The 13,666-nt window shown below is 40.3% G+C and overlaps 1 non-coding gene across 1 annotated transcript; it reads right to left on the bottom strand.

The window, feature by feature from the left end:
• Window positions 1-457: 457 nt before the first annotated feature.
• On the bottom strand, window positions 458-564 carry LOC127099680 (small nucleolar RNA R71). Its single transcript, XR_007794157.1, has one exon. It is a non-coding gene; the product is annotated as a small nucleolar RNA R71 (small nucleolar RNA).
• Window positions 565-13,666: the final 13,102 nt, after the last annotated feature.

Genomic DNA, 13,666 nt, shown 5'->3' with positions numbered 1-13,666 from the left:
TACACGAATATCAACAAAAGTACGATATTCCCGATATCTTCTCTCCTCCTAAACCTGAAGAAAAACCAACCATGGCTGAAGAAGGACCACAAAATCGTCCTCTTAAATTCTACGCTACCCCGTCCCAACAAGAACCTCACAACAGCATTGCTGCCCCCGATATCAATCGAAACGATTTCGAGCTGAAATCCTCACTATTATCAGTCGTCCAACAATATCAATTTGTTGGAAATCCTACGGACGATCCAAATGAACACCTGACCATGTTTGTGCAGTACGCAAACACTATAAAGGCGAATGGTGTATCTCAAGATGCGATAAGACTGCGCCTCTTCCCTTTCTCACTAAGAGACAGAGCTTGGGCTTGATTTCAATCCTTGCCATCCAACTCAATTACAACATGGGAAGACTGAAGAACATTTTCTTATCCCGATATTTTCCGCCGAGCAAAACTGATATGCTGAGAGCTCAAATCAATGGATTTCGACAAAAAGATGTAGAATCTCTCTACGAAGTGTGGGAGAGATACAAGGACATGATGAGGATATATCCACATCACGGTCTCGAAGACTGGGTGATCATTCACACATTTTACAATGGGCTTCTGTATAACACAAGACTGACAGTAGACGCTGTCGTGGGCGGTGCACTTATGGATAAGCCATACAACGAAGCCTATCAACTCATTGAAAACATGGCCCAAAACCATTGCCAATGGGGAGGTGAAAGAACTCCAGTGGAAAAGTTCCAGATAAAGGGCGGAATGTACGAAATCAGTAGCCTTAACCATGTTCATGCAAAGGTAGATGCCCTTGTTCAAAAATTAGACAACTTGACCATACCACCCGCAGTCACCGTGGTTGCTGTAACTCCAAACTGTGAGTTATGTGGAAACCCTGGACACACTGCACAAGAATGTCAAATATTAGCAGGAGTCCCAACCGATCAAGTGAATTACACACAAGGAAATCCCTATTCGAATACCTACAACGCAGGTTGGAAAAACCATCCTAATTTCTCGTATAAGAATAACAACGCCATGTATGCACCTGGCCAAGCACCAGCTGTTCCGCCTGGATATCAAAAGCCAGCTAATAATGCTCCTAACATGCCTAGGAAGTCAAATCTCGAATTAATGATGGAAAGCTTCATAGCTACCCAAGCTCAGACAAACAAAGACTTCTTGAACCAAAACATACATACTAGTGAGCAACTTAAACAACTAGCGAATAAAGTAGACGCCTTAGCCACCCACAATAAAATGCTTGAAACACAGATTTCACAAGTGCCTCAACATCAAGCATCCACAGCCGCTCCAGCTGGAACATTTCCTGGACAGCCGCAACCTAATCCAAAAGGACATGCGAATGTCGTTATATTGAGGAGTGGAAAAGAAGTAGACGGACCCGTAGATCCAAGACTCCAAAACCCTGCCATGTACCAAAAACCAGACAAAACCTCGACTGAGCAGGTGAATGAACCAAAGGAAACAGAAGATAATACCCAAGAGGCCGAAGAGAAAGAGAAACCTTATGTGCCTCTGCCTCCTTATAAACCACCCATTCCGTATCCTCAAAGACTCAAAAGTTCTAAAACTGCGAGTCAATTTAGGAAATTTGTTGAACTTCTAAAGAAACTAAACATTACGATACCCTTTACAGAAGTCATTACACAAATGCCCTCCTATGCCAAATTTCTTAAGGAAATCCTATCCAATAAGAAAAAGATTGAGGATAACGAAACGATTACACTTACTGCCGAGTGTAGCGCAATAATCCAGAATAACATGCCTCCCAAACTAAAAGACCCAGGTAGTTTTTCCATACCCTGTGTCATTGGAAAATTCGTCATAGACAAAACTCTATGCGATATAGGAGCCAGCATTAGTGTAATGCCCTTAACCATTTGTAAAAGGCTCAGCATGGGAGAATTAAGACCAACCAAGATGTCTGTTCAATTAGCTGACCGCTCAATCAAATATCTTGTCGGTATACTAGAGAATGTCCCCGTACGTGTAGGACAATTTTACATTCCTATAGACTTCATAATCATGGACATTAAAGAAGATGCCAGTACACCTATCATTTTAGGAAGGCCATTCTTGGCTACCACCGGAGCTATAATAGACGTAAAGAGAGGTAAGCTAACATTAGAAGTTGGAGAGGAAAAGGTTGAATTCATCTTGACCCAATTCTTACAAGTTCCAGCTATAGACAATACCTGCTATCTACTAGATGTCATAGACAAATGCGTGAGAGAGCCGGAGATGCAAGAAACCACATACTCTGATATAATGAAAATCCAAATCCCTCCAATCTTTGAAGATGATAATTGGCATGAACCATACCAAAACGAAAGTCTAAGCGAATGCTTAGCACTTACACCCAACCACATGCCATGCCCGAAGAAACCTGACTTGGATTTAAAATCACTACCAAAGAACCTAACATACGAATTCCTAGACACTGAACTGAAAAGACCAGTAATAGTCAACACTGACTTGGGACAGATGGAAACTGAAAAGTTACTAGAGGTCCTAAGGAAATATCCAACTGCGTTAGGATATAACATCGCCGATCTAAAAGGAATAAGTCCTTCTATCTGTATGCATCGCATCATGCTGGAGGAAGATTGTAAAACCTCTAGAGAACACCAGAGAAGGATCAACCCAATCCTAAGTACGGTAGTCAAGGATGAAGTAAAGAAACTTCTAGATGCTGGAATCATATACCCGATCTCCGATAGTCAATGGGTTAGCCCCGTTCATATAGTACCCAAGAAAGGGGGTGTTACAGTTGTTAAGAACGAGAAGGGCGAATCTATAGCACAAAGAGTTGTGACCGGAAGTAGAATGTGCATCGACTATAGAAAACTAAACAAAGCCACTCGAAAAGATCATTTCCCTCTACCCTTCATTGACCAAATGCTTAAACGATTGGCTAAGCATTCTCACTTATGCTATCTAGACGGTTATTCAGGATTCTTTTAAATCCCAATCCATCCTGATGACCAAGAAAAGACTACCTTCACATGCCCTTATGGTACATTCTCCTACCGACGAATGCCATTTGGACTATGCAACGCTCCTGCAACATTTCAAAGATGCATAATGGCAATCTTCGTCGATTTTATAGACGACATCATGGAAGTCTTTATGGACGATTTTTCTGTTTGTGGGCAGAGTTTTGAAGGATGTCTATCAAACCTTGAAATGGTACTCGAAAGATGCGTAAAGGTAAACCTCATTTTAAACTGGGAGAAATGCCATTTCATGGTTCAACAAGGAGTCGTGTTAGGTCACGTAGTATCTGATAGAGTAATTGAAGTAGACAAAGCCAAGATCGAAATCATAGAAAACCTTCAACCTCCGAAAATCGTACGAGAAATACAAAGCTTTCTAGGACACGCCGGTTTCTACCGACGTTTCATTAAAGATTTCTCGAAAATCACCAAGCCACTTACAGGTTTATTAATGAAAGACGCTGATTTTATATTTGATGAAAAATTTTTAATAGCGTTCAACCAACTAAAAACATCTTTAATCACCGCACCCATAATGCAACCACCTGACTGGAGATTACCTTTCGAAATCATGTGTGATGCGAGTGATTACGCAGTAGGCGCAGTACTAGGACAAATAAAGGGTAAGAAGCTTCATGTTATTTACTATGCGAGCAGAACACTAGATCCAACCCAAATGAACTACGCCACCACTGAAAAAGAACTTCTAGTCATCGTGTTCGCTTTGGACAAATTTCGTTCCTACCTAGTAGGGGAAAAAATTATCATATATACCGACCACGCCGCTATTAGATATCTGCTAAGTAAGAAGGTTGCCAAACCAATACTTTTAAGATGGATCCTGCTCTTACAAGAATTTGACTTGGAGATAAAAGATAAGCAAGGTACTTAAAACGTAGTAGCGGACACTTATCACGAATCGAAGGGAATAAACCTGAACAAATTCCAATTAATCATGATTTCCCTTACGAACGACTCACAACCCAAATGGAAAGCGATATGTCTAAACTAACATTAAACGATACAAAAATAGAAGAATCCGTGGAAGAAATACATGTGAATGCAACTCTGCCATGGTATGCTGATTTTGTCAACTACCTAGCTGTCAGAGTACTTCCACCGGACCTATCTTACCAACAAAAGAAGAAATTCTTTCACGATCTAAAACAGTACTACTGGGATGAACCTCTGCTTTTCAAAAGAGGTACCGACGGTATTTTCCGTCGATGTGTTCTTGAGGATGAAATAGACGATATAATTTCTCATTGCCATTCCGCTCCCTACAGAGGGCATACAAGTACCTCAAAGACCTGCACTAAGATCCTGCAATCAGGTCTCTTTTGGCCTACTCTATGGAAAGATATCCATAACACGGTTATAAAATGTGACCGGTACCAACGCACTGGCAACATCTCAAGATGCGATGGAATGCCACAAACAGGAATCTTTGAAGTGGAAGTCTTCGATGTATGGGGGATTGACTTCATGGGACCATTCCCAGCTTCTTTTGGTAATAAGTACATACTCGTTACTGTCAATTATGTTTCAAAATGGATCGAGGCTATAGCCTCTCCGACAAAAGACACACGAGTAGTGATTAAGTTATTCAAGAACATTATCTTTCCCAGATTCGGTGTGCCAAAACTAGTAGTTAGTGACGGTGGCTCCCACTTCATATCGAATATATTTGGAAAACTTCTTCTGAAGTATGGAGTCTGACACCGTGTAGCAACACCGTATCATCCACAAACTAGCGGGCAAGTAGAAATCTCGAATCGAGAAATCAAACAAATTCTACAGAAGACCGTAGGAATATCCAGAAAAGACTGGTCATCCAAACTAAACGAAGCATTGTGGGCCTACAGGACGGCTTACAAAACCCTGATAGGAACCACACCCTTCAAACTAGTCTATGGTAAATCATGCCACCTCCTTGTGGAATTAGAACACAAAGCCTATTGGGCAATTAAAACCCTAAATATAAACTATACTTCCGCAGGTTAGAAACAGATTCTGGACATTCACGAATTAGAAGAGCTGAGACTGGACGTTTACGAGAATGCCAGGATCTACAAAGAGCGAACCAAAAGATGGCATGACAAACACATTTCTAGGAAGGAGTTTAATGTCGGCGACGTAGTGCTACTATTCAATTCAAGACTTAAACTTTTTCCAGGAAAACTCAAATCTAGGTGGTCCGGCCCTTTCGAGATCACCAAAGTCCTCAAAAGCGGTGCGATAGAAATAAAAGGTAGGAATAATGACCCTTTTATAGTAAACGGGCAACAATTAAAGCACTATCATAATATTGAAAATAGAGACTATTTGAACAGTCTCAGACTCATAGAGCTGCCCGCTCAACCCCAAACCTAGTACACCGCGACGCCGCTGTTGAACTTACGACATTAAACAAAGTGCTTAGTGGGAGACAACCCACCCTTTTTCCTTTTTTGTTATCTTTGTTACAAATTATTTTCCTTCTTTGATTTTCTTCTTTATTTTGTTTTCTCCCCTCTTCTTGATTCTTTGCAGTCATTCTTGTTGCTTCTAGTTACTAACTTAGACATATTGGATATTGATAAACAGGAAAATTACTAACTAGTTAGTTAATTACTTTCATCATGCAACAAATAGAGACAGTTTTCAGAGGCAGAGTTCAAAGAAGGCGGTATGATTACCTAGCTCAGAAGGATATGGCATTGACCATATATTATGATGGACCTACCATGGATAAGTTAGGTATCCGAGATAGCATCCTATTTATGTTTAACCAACGTGGGTGGGAGAACGCGGCCATTAAGAGACGGTTTGTCACGTACCGTGAACTAACCTTAGAATTTCTTAACTCCCTGGTTTACGACCCCGAGCATGGTTACAGACTTAACAAATGGTTGATATCCTTTAGGTTGTTTAGCATGGACTTCACCTATAGCCGTCGAGACCTTGCTGACCTCCTAGGATTCCCTAGTGGCCCTTTCGTTTTTACTACCCGCCAGGAGGAACTAATCGATGACATCGACCTAGATGACTTTTGGGGTAGCTTAACTGGAGAATCCAACCCAAACCCGAATGAGATGCACTCATAAATGATCCATAACCCTGCTATCTGATACTTTTATAAAATACTGGCCCATACCCTATTTGGTAAGGAAGAAAATAACACCATAGTGTCCCGCGATGAACTTTTCATCTTGCTATGTGTCGATCAAGGTCGACATGTCAATATCGTGACATTCATGATGGAGAGATTTGTTCACCTTGCTAAGAACAACCGTACCCCAATAATAATAGGTGGCCTAGTAACCATGATAGCAGACGCCATAGGACTTAGACGCCCACTTTATGAGCATGTACCATTTGGAAACATCCGACCTATGGATATCGAATTTTGCTTTGATCACAGAATCATAGGAAACCTTAGGACGGATACTTTTGATTATTTAATCAATAACGAAGTGGTTCGACTATTTACCTTGCCTAACCATGAGAGAACGAGTGTTCACAACCGCAATAATTGGCTTAATGACTTAGATGAACACCCTATTGATCAACTTTCACCTGAGACGCCGCCAAAATATGAGTGTATCAATGACCCTATCCATGTAGAAGAATCTGACCCTGAAACACCCCCCAACTACTATAACATTGATGAACCGGTTCCTCTATCATATGCTGATAATCTTGCCATGCTTCTCACCCGTCTGAATGGTTTCCAAGCTGACATCACAACTGTGAAAGACGAGATAAAGATCATACGCTTTGATGTCTTAGGCCTGATGGATATAGTCATCGAGCAGTTTCATCACCTGAACGAAGTTGTAGCTGCATTGGGACAAAACCATGGCGAATACTACTGACCACTGATTTCTCCTACTCACACTAAGCAATGAGGACACTGCTTTATTTTGTGTGGGGAGGGAGCACATTTATTTCATTACTTTTGTTTAATTACTTTATCACTTTTGTTTGCTATGTTACCATTACTATTTTTTCCTATGTTACATTTAATTTCAATTCATTAATTCAATTGCTATTCATTTATTTCTGCTTATTCATTTATTTATTTATTTCTGCTTATTCAATTTCTTAATTATCATATTATGTTGTTATCATATGCTACTGAAATAAAAACTGCTGCTACCTTTGATGAGAAAATTGAAAATCAGCGTGTGACGACCGTCACATATAGTGTGACGCCCATCTCACAGACGTGACGACCGTCACGGATCTACCACGATCGTCACACGGCATGCAAATGACCATTACGAGCATCTGACTGTTGCAGACGACCGTTACGCACCCGTTGCGCGTGACGACCGTCACACCCCTATAACGACCGTCACGAACTCTAGAGAGCTCGCCTATAAATACAGGCGCTCTTCCTCTCTTCTTCCTCATCAATCACCACTCTCATACCATTCTTCTCTCTATTATTCAATTCTTTACATTTTTTTCAAGCGTGTAACTCACAATATTCCATCTCACCCACCAACACCAAAAGTTTCATAAACCTCACCAATGGCCCGTCAAGAAAGAGCTACTCTCGACCTATCAACCGTCGTATTCAGAAACGGAGAAGTCGTCGAACGCCAAAGAGACAACTACCTCAAGTTCTACCAACGCTCAGTTCAAGCCACGAGGTATGTTGATATTGAATGCCTGACGGAGCTAGGACTTTTGCAGGGCGTGGAGTGGATGCTAACAAACTCCAGCTTGACGCAACTGTGCACCACACCGCAACCAACCTATGAAGCGATGACCTTGGAATTTCTGAGTTCCTACTCCTATATCACACCCCCTGGCGTAACTCAATTTCACACCAGAGTCGCCATCTTTAGAATGTTCGGCACCGAGTATTCCCTAAATCAAACCCAGATAGCGAGAATGCCTGGTTTCCGACATGGAGAAGGAATTCACTGCTGTATCCCTGACGGATGGTCAGAGATATCATTTCAAGTTTGGCACAACCTCACCAACATGAATGCTACGAGCTGGGATACGCTTAACGCAACATATATTCACAACCCAACTATTAGATACTTCCACCGAGTCCTGGGGCACACAGTTTTTGGAAGAGTCAGCAATCATAAGGTAAACTCCAAGGAACTTTTCCTTCTTCACTGTGTGTTTGCCCCAATTGCGTTCAATGTCACTCCTTTCCTACTAGCCAACATCCAAGCTATGTGCATGAGAGGCAGCCATATGTTTTGTTTTGGGGGAATCATCACCTCCATAGCACTAGGCTTGAAGTTGGGAGATTGGCTCGCCAACTTACCAGCCTTGCAGGCAGAATTCCTCGACATCGACTACTACCGTGCTTCACACCTGATCAAAGCGAGAGACAACGGGAAGTATCATCCTGTTGTCAGAAACAAGGTAGTTTGGAGCATCATCATGCCCAACAGGAACCGCACAGATCCGAAAAATATGGCAAATTGGATTTTTGATCTGGATGCCCCCGAGGCAAATAAAGGAAATCCTGGTAATGGTGCAGATGAAGTCGAGGAGGAGCTTGACCGAGGCATGCCACAGCCACCTCAGGAGTACGCTGCAGAGACCACTTCCCGAGGACAGCAGCGTAATGACGAGTAGTGATTTTTGTTTCTTTCTTTTTATTTTATATACTGTCGCATTGAGGATAATGCATTGATTAAATGTGGGAGGAAATCCTTATCACTCCTCTACTTATTTCTATTGCTTGTATTTTCAGCCAATACAATTTTTTTTGTTTGTCCTTATCAATCATTTATACATATTTTGGCATAACAAAATTATTTTCCTTAAGATTAAATGCATACCCTACGAGTATATAGGCTGTCTTGTGGAGGTTTTGTTAGGAAAACTGAGAAAGATCTAACAAGATTGATACCGTCCCGACACCCTAGATCCCTCACTTCTACGAGAACAGTTTGAATAACCATTATACCGACACCTTAAGTCTCCATTCTAGATCAACCCCTAGTAGTTTATACTAGAAGTCATCACCGTCTCAAGCGCAAACCACGTGGAGAGCCGATGAATATAAGTGTTTGATTCCTACAAATTAAGAAATTCCTTCATACTGTTGCTATCAAGAAATTGATAAACAAACCATACAAAAGGTTGCAAAGATACACAAAAAGAAGGAACAGAAACCCCAGTTGGTTGGTCCAGAGGTACCTGGTACTGGACTCGGTAGGGCGAACTACGCCTCGATCCCCCACAACCTTCAAGAAAAGAGGATATAAAAAGGGGTACCGCACTAGTGTACCAGACCCTGGTGCTGAGAAAAGGATCAAAGTCACTAACCGGCTACTTCACTAAGTGCGTGCGGAGGCAAAGGGCTTAATGTGATTGCGCTAGAATGAAACCGGGTGAAATAGGAATGAGAGACATTAGGTTGAGCTATAATGGCATGATTCGAACTGGCTTTTGCAAAGGAGAGATCTACGTTGATGCTTAATGCTCGTGTCGTCACTGTAGCTTTAGTGTTTTACTCGAATATCGGCCATCTTAACAATCCACCTGACAAACACGTACGAATGGGTAATGTATTTGCGTTTAACTTTGTTTTAAAATTATATTTGCTTGAGGACAAGCAAAGATTCAAGTTTAGGGGAGTTTGATAACACGAAAACACATCAGATATTTGCGTTGATTTACACTCAAAGATCATACCATTTTAATTAATATCCTGATTATTCCGTAAGTATTCGAGTTGTTTTTGTAGGTATTTAAATCTCCAATAATTAATGAGAAAAATGAAGAAAAAGAAGGAAAAGAAGAAGAAACAAATGAGGAAGCACAGGAAAAAGCAGAAAACCAGAATGCAGAAATTGTTGATGTGACGACCGTCACGACCCAACCTGTGACGACCGTCACAGGGCCATGACGAGCGTCACGCGACCAAAATTTACGCTTTAAAATAGTCAATCACAGGCACCCAAACATGCATAAAATCTCTCCAGCAGCATGACTCCCCCGGATTCCTCATTCAACCCGTCTTCCTTAAATTTCTCAACCACCAAGACCTAAAGGAGCACTATATAAAGGACCAAAGTTGGAAAAATTGGGAATGCCTACATCTACACTTACGCTCTGCAATTAATTTTTACAAGCATTCTAGCTTTTTAGTTATTTTCTTTTCAGCAACTTTGTTTCCGTTGCCTTAGTTCATTTGCCATTCTTTTTTAGAATTCCCTTTTTTCCTTTTCCTTTTCCTTTCCGTTTTCCAGTTAGCCATAGTAGTAGTTTCCTACACTGGGGAACTACTACACTTTATTTAATTTTAGTAAACAATTTGTATTGAAGAAGCAGAAGCCTACCAACTTGTGGAGGACTGCTCAAGTACTCCGAGATTCGCTATACTCTGTTACTTCGATTGCAAGGTTTTTATTAACTTATTGTTATTATTGCCCAATTAATATTATAATTATATTTTCCGCAATGTTGATCTGTTTATGCTCTGTGTTTGCTTTACTTAACATGTCCGGCTAAATTACCGGTATCGGTATGTAGCAATTAAATTTGATGGGATTTAATAATAATCGGCGAAAACTCTTTTTCTCAAACAATCTTTTAGGCTGAGGTTTTTAATTTAAATTTAATTAACTTTATCACAAAAGCATGAGAAGCTATTTAATACGATTTTGCCACGAGAGTGGGAAATTAACTAAGGTGAGAACAAACAATCGCGAGAGCGTGAGGCTCGAGATGGATAGTAAAAATTAGGCATTGAGTTTAAAAACAGCGAGAGCACTTTAAAAGCAATTAGAACTTATTTATTTTCAAAAAGTAATTTTAACTTCAAATGGGACAGCGAGACCGTACATTCTGACTTAAAGCTATAGGCCGAATCAACAATCACGAGAGTGTGAGATAAAACTTTTTAAATAAATATTTTCTGCTGAGAGATATTTGGCATTTAAACTATTCACCGGTGACTTATCGAATCCCTGACAATTAATGTGTTGCATACTGATTCCTTCCATCAATTCTTTCTTAAAACTAAATTTCCCTTAGATTTACTATTATGCCCCCGAACTTCTACTAATCATTTCCTTAGCTAAACATAGTGACGTTAGTAACCCTAGTTTGACCATAGGTCCATGTGGGATCGATATCTTTTAAAACTAAAGTGATTGGACTGTGCACTTGCAGTCAAGTACCCGATAGACTATATTTTATATACAGTCACGACAAGCATCACCACTTTGAAATTTGTATCACGAAGTGGGAGGTTTTGATCCCTCAATTTTATGTTGGTACGTAGGCACAAGACCGAAGGTCTTGCCAAACACAAAAATATAATTAATGAATTCTTTTCTCATCCCCCCATTCTATTTGTTTGTAAACATCATTTTGTACCAAATACATATGCACACAAAAAGGGCTCCCTAGGAGTACCTATGACACTTTGGGTGCTAACACCTTACCTCTGTGTAACCAACCCCCTTACCTATAATCTCTGACATTTTATTATTTTTGATTTGAAACTTCTTACTTTAGGGTTTTGTTCGTACTTTTTCCCTTTTCCCTTGGAAACAATAAAAGCGTGGTGGCGACTCTTTCATTTGATCTCTAGCTTATCCATAGCTTCATGGTCATGAATTTATCACTACATAAATTAAGTGGTGACTCTGCTGGGGAGTAGTCTCCAGTGGGTTTAGCCTACTTTTTGTATGTATATATGTATATATGTGATGTTTTTATATATGTATGTGTGATATAATCTGCTTGTTGTGCTTAGTGATCTCTGAGTGGTGAGATAAGTTCTAACCCGAACTTGAGTGCAATTAAGATAGGAGGATGGTATAGTCATGTTCTACTTGTGTGGAGTACTCCTTAACAAGTTGGCTTGAGATCCATCTGCTCAGTGAAGACTCTTTTGGATTTGGAAATGTCACACAAGTATTTGTGGTTAGGCATTACTATCTCTAATTTGGGTCTGAGAAGCTGAGGACCGTAGAACATTTACCCTCTCTTGGCCTATTTAGGATGTAGTGCGGAGACTGTTCAGGTGTAGACTTGATAACAATTGTTACACGATACTACACTTAGACGAGTTTCTCTTGAGAATATTATGGGTCGATGAGTCAATCATCTTAACCTGTAATATCCGATAGATGGAATTAAGACTCTGAGAACTTTTTAGAACATGATCTATAGGTTTTATCCTTAGTTCACTCCTTTGGGATGGTTCTTACCCATACTCCATGCTCGTGACTTACAACAAACCCTTGATTCTTGGTTGATCCAATCAAATCTTGTCAATATCAATGGAACTTGGGTGTTGATAAGGTGTAAACTATAATCCACCAAAATGAATGATTGATCTTGACAATGATTTGATTCATCCCTTGACCTTTGTTTGCCTTGTGTGTGATCCCTTATTTGTGATTGTTGCATTCATGCATTCATGCGCATCATAACATTCATCACACGAAGATTTTAAGGAACTAAGGTGTCATTTGCAAATATTTTCAGACCATGGAACATGGACGAAGGAACACTAAGAAGTACAGTTTCAGATGTCCCGACTTGAAAGAGTTAGGGAAGCTAGCATCTTTAGAATTAGATCCCTTGGACTTCAAACACCGTCATGGGAAGCTTCTCTCTATTTTGTCTGCTGATGTGGTTGAAGGGCTTCTGAGTGTATTGGTGCAGTTCTATAATCCTCTCTATCGTTGTTTCACTTTCCCAAATTTTCAGCTTGTGCCTACCTTAGAGGAGTATTCTCATATTTTGGGGATACATGTTTCTAGTAGAGTACCTTTTAGTGGATTGGAGGAGATTCCCCGATCTATAATTGTTGCTGAAGTTCTTCACTTGAAGAAGTCTGAGATAGAGGCTCATTGGGTGAAGAAAGGAGGGTTGTTTAGGATGCCATCTGATTTCCTCAACAAGGAAGCTACTGCTTTTGCTCAAGCCGGTAGTGTGGATGCTTTCGAAGCTATCTTTGTATTTCTCATATATGGATTAGCTTTGTTCCCTAACATTGACGGTTTTGTTCATGTTAACACCACTAGACTTTTCTTGATTGGGAATCCTGTGCCTACTTTGTTGGGTGATATGTATTTCTCTTTGCATCTAAGGAATTCTAAAGGTGGTGGAACTATTGTCTGTTGTATTCCTCTTCTGTGCAAGTGGTTTATTTCACACTTGCCTCAGACACCTGCTTTTGTAGAGAACAAACAATGTCTACGATGGTCTCGGAGACTTATGTCTCTCACTAATGATGATATAGTTTGGTATGATCCGTCCTTAACCACAAATATCAATAATCTCCAAGCTGCTTAAGGACGGATCATACCAAAGTATATCATCATTAGTGAGAGACATAAATCTATGAGACCACCATAGACATTGTTTGTTCTCTACAAAAGCAGGTGTTTGAGGCCAGTGTGAAATAAACCACTTGTACAGAAGAGGAATATAACAGACAATAGTTCCACCACCTTTAGAATTCCTTAGATGCAAAGAGAAATACATATCACCCAACAAAGTAGGCACATGATTCCAAATCAAGAAAAGTCTAATGGCTTCGAGAGCGTCCACACTACCAGCTTGAGCAAAAGTAGTAGCTTTCTTGATGAGGAAAACATATGGCAACCCAAATAACCCTTCTTTCTTCACCCAATGAGCCTCTATCTCAGACTTCTTCAAG

Source organism: Lathyrus oleraceus, chromosome 6 (genome assembly GCF_024323335.1).
Source record: "Lathyrus oleraceus cultivar Zhongwan6 chromosome 6, CAAS_Psat_ZW6_1.0, whole genome shotgun sequence".
Classification (NCBI taxonomy): Eukaryota; Viridiplantae; Streptophyta; class Magnoliopsida; order Fabales; family Fabaceae; genus Lathyrus; species Lathyrus oleraceus.
This window is presented reverse-complemented; position numbering and strand designations above follow the sequence as displayed.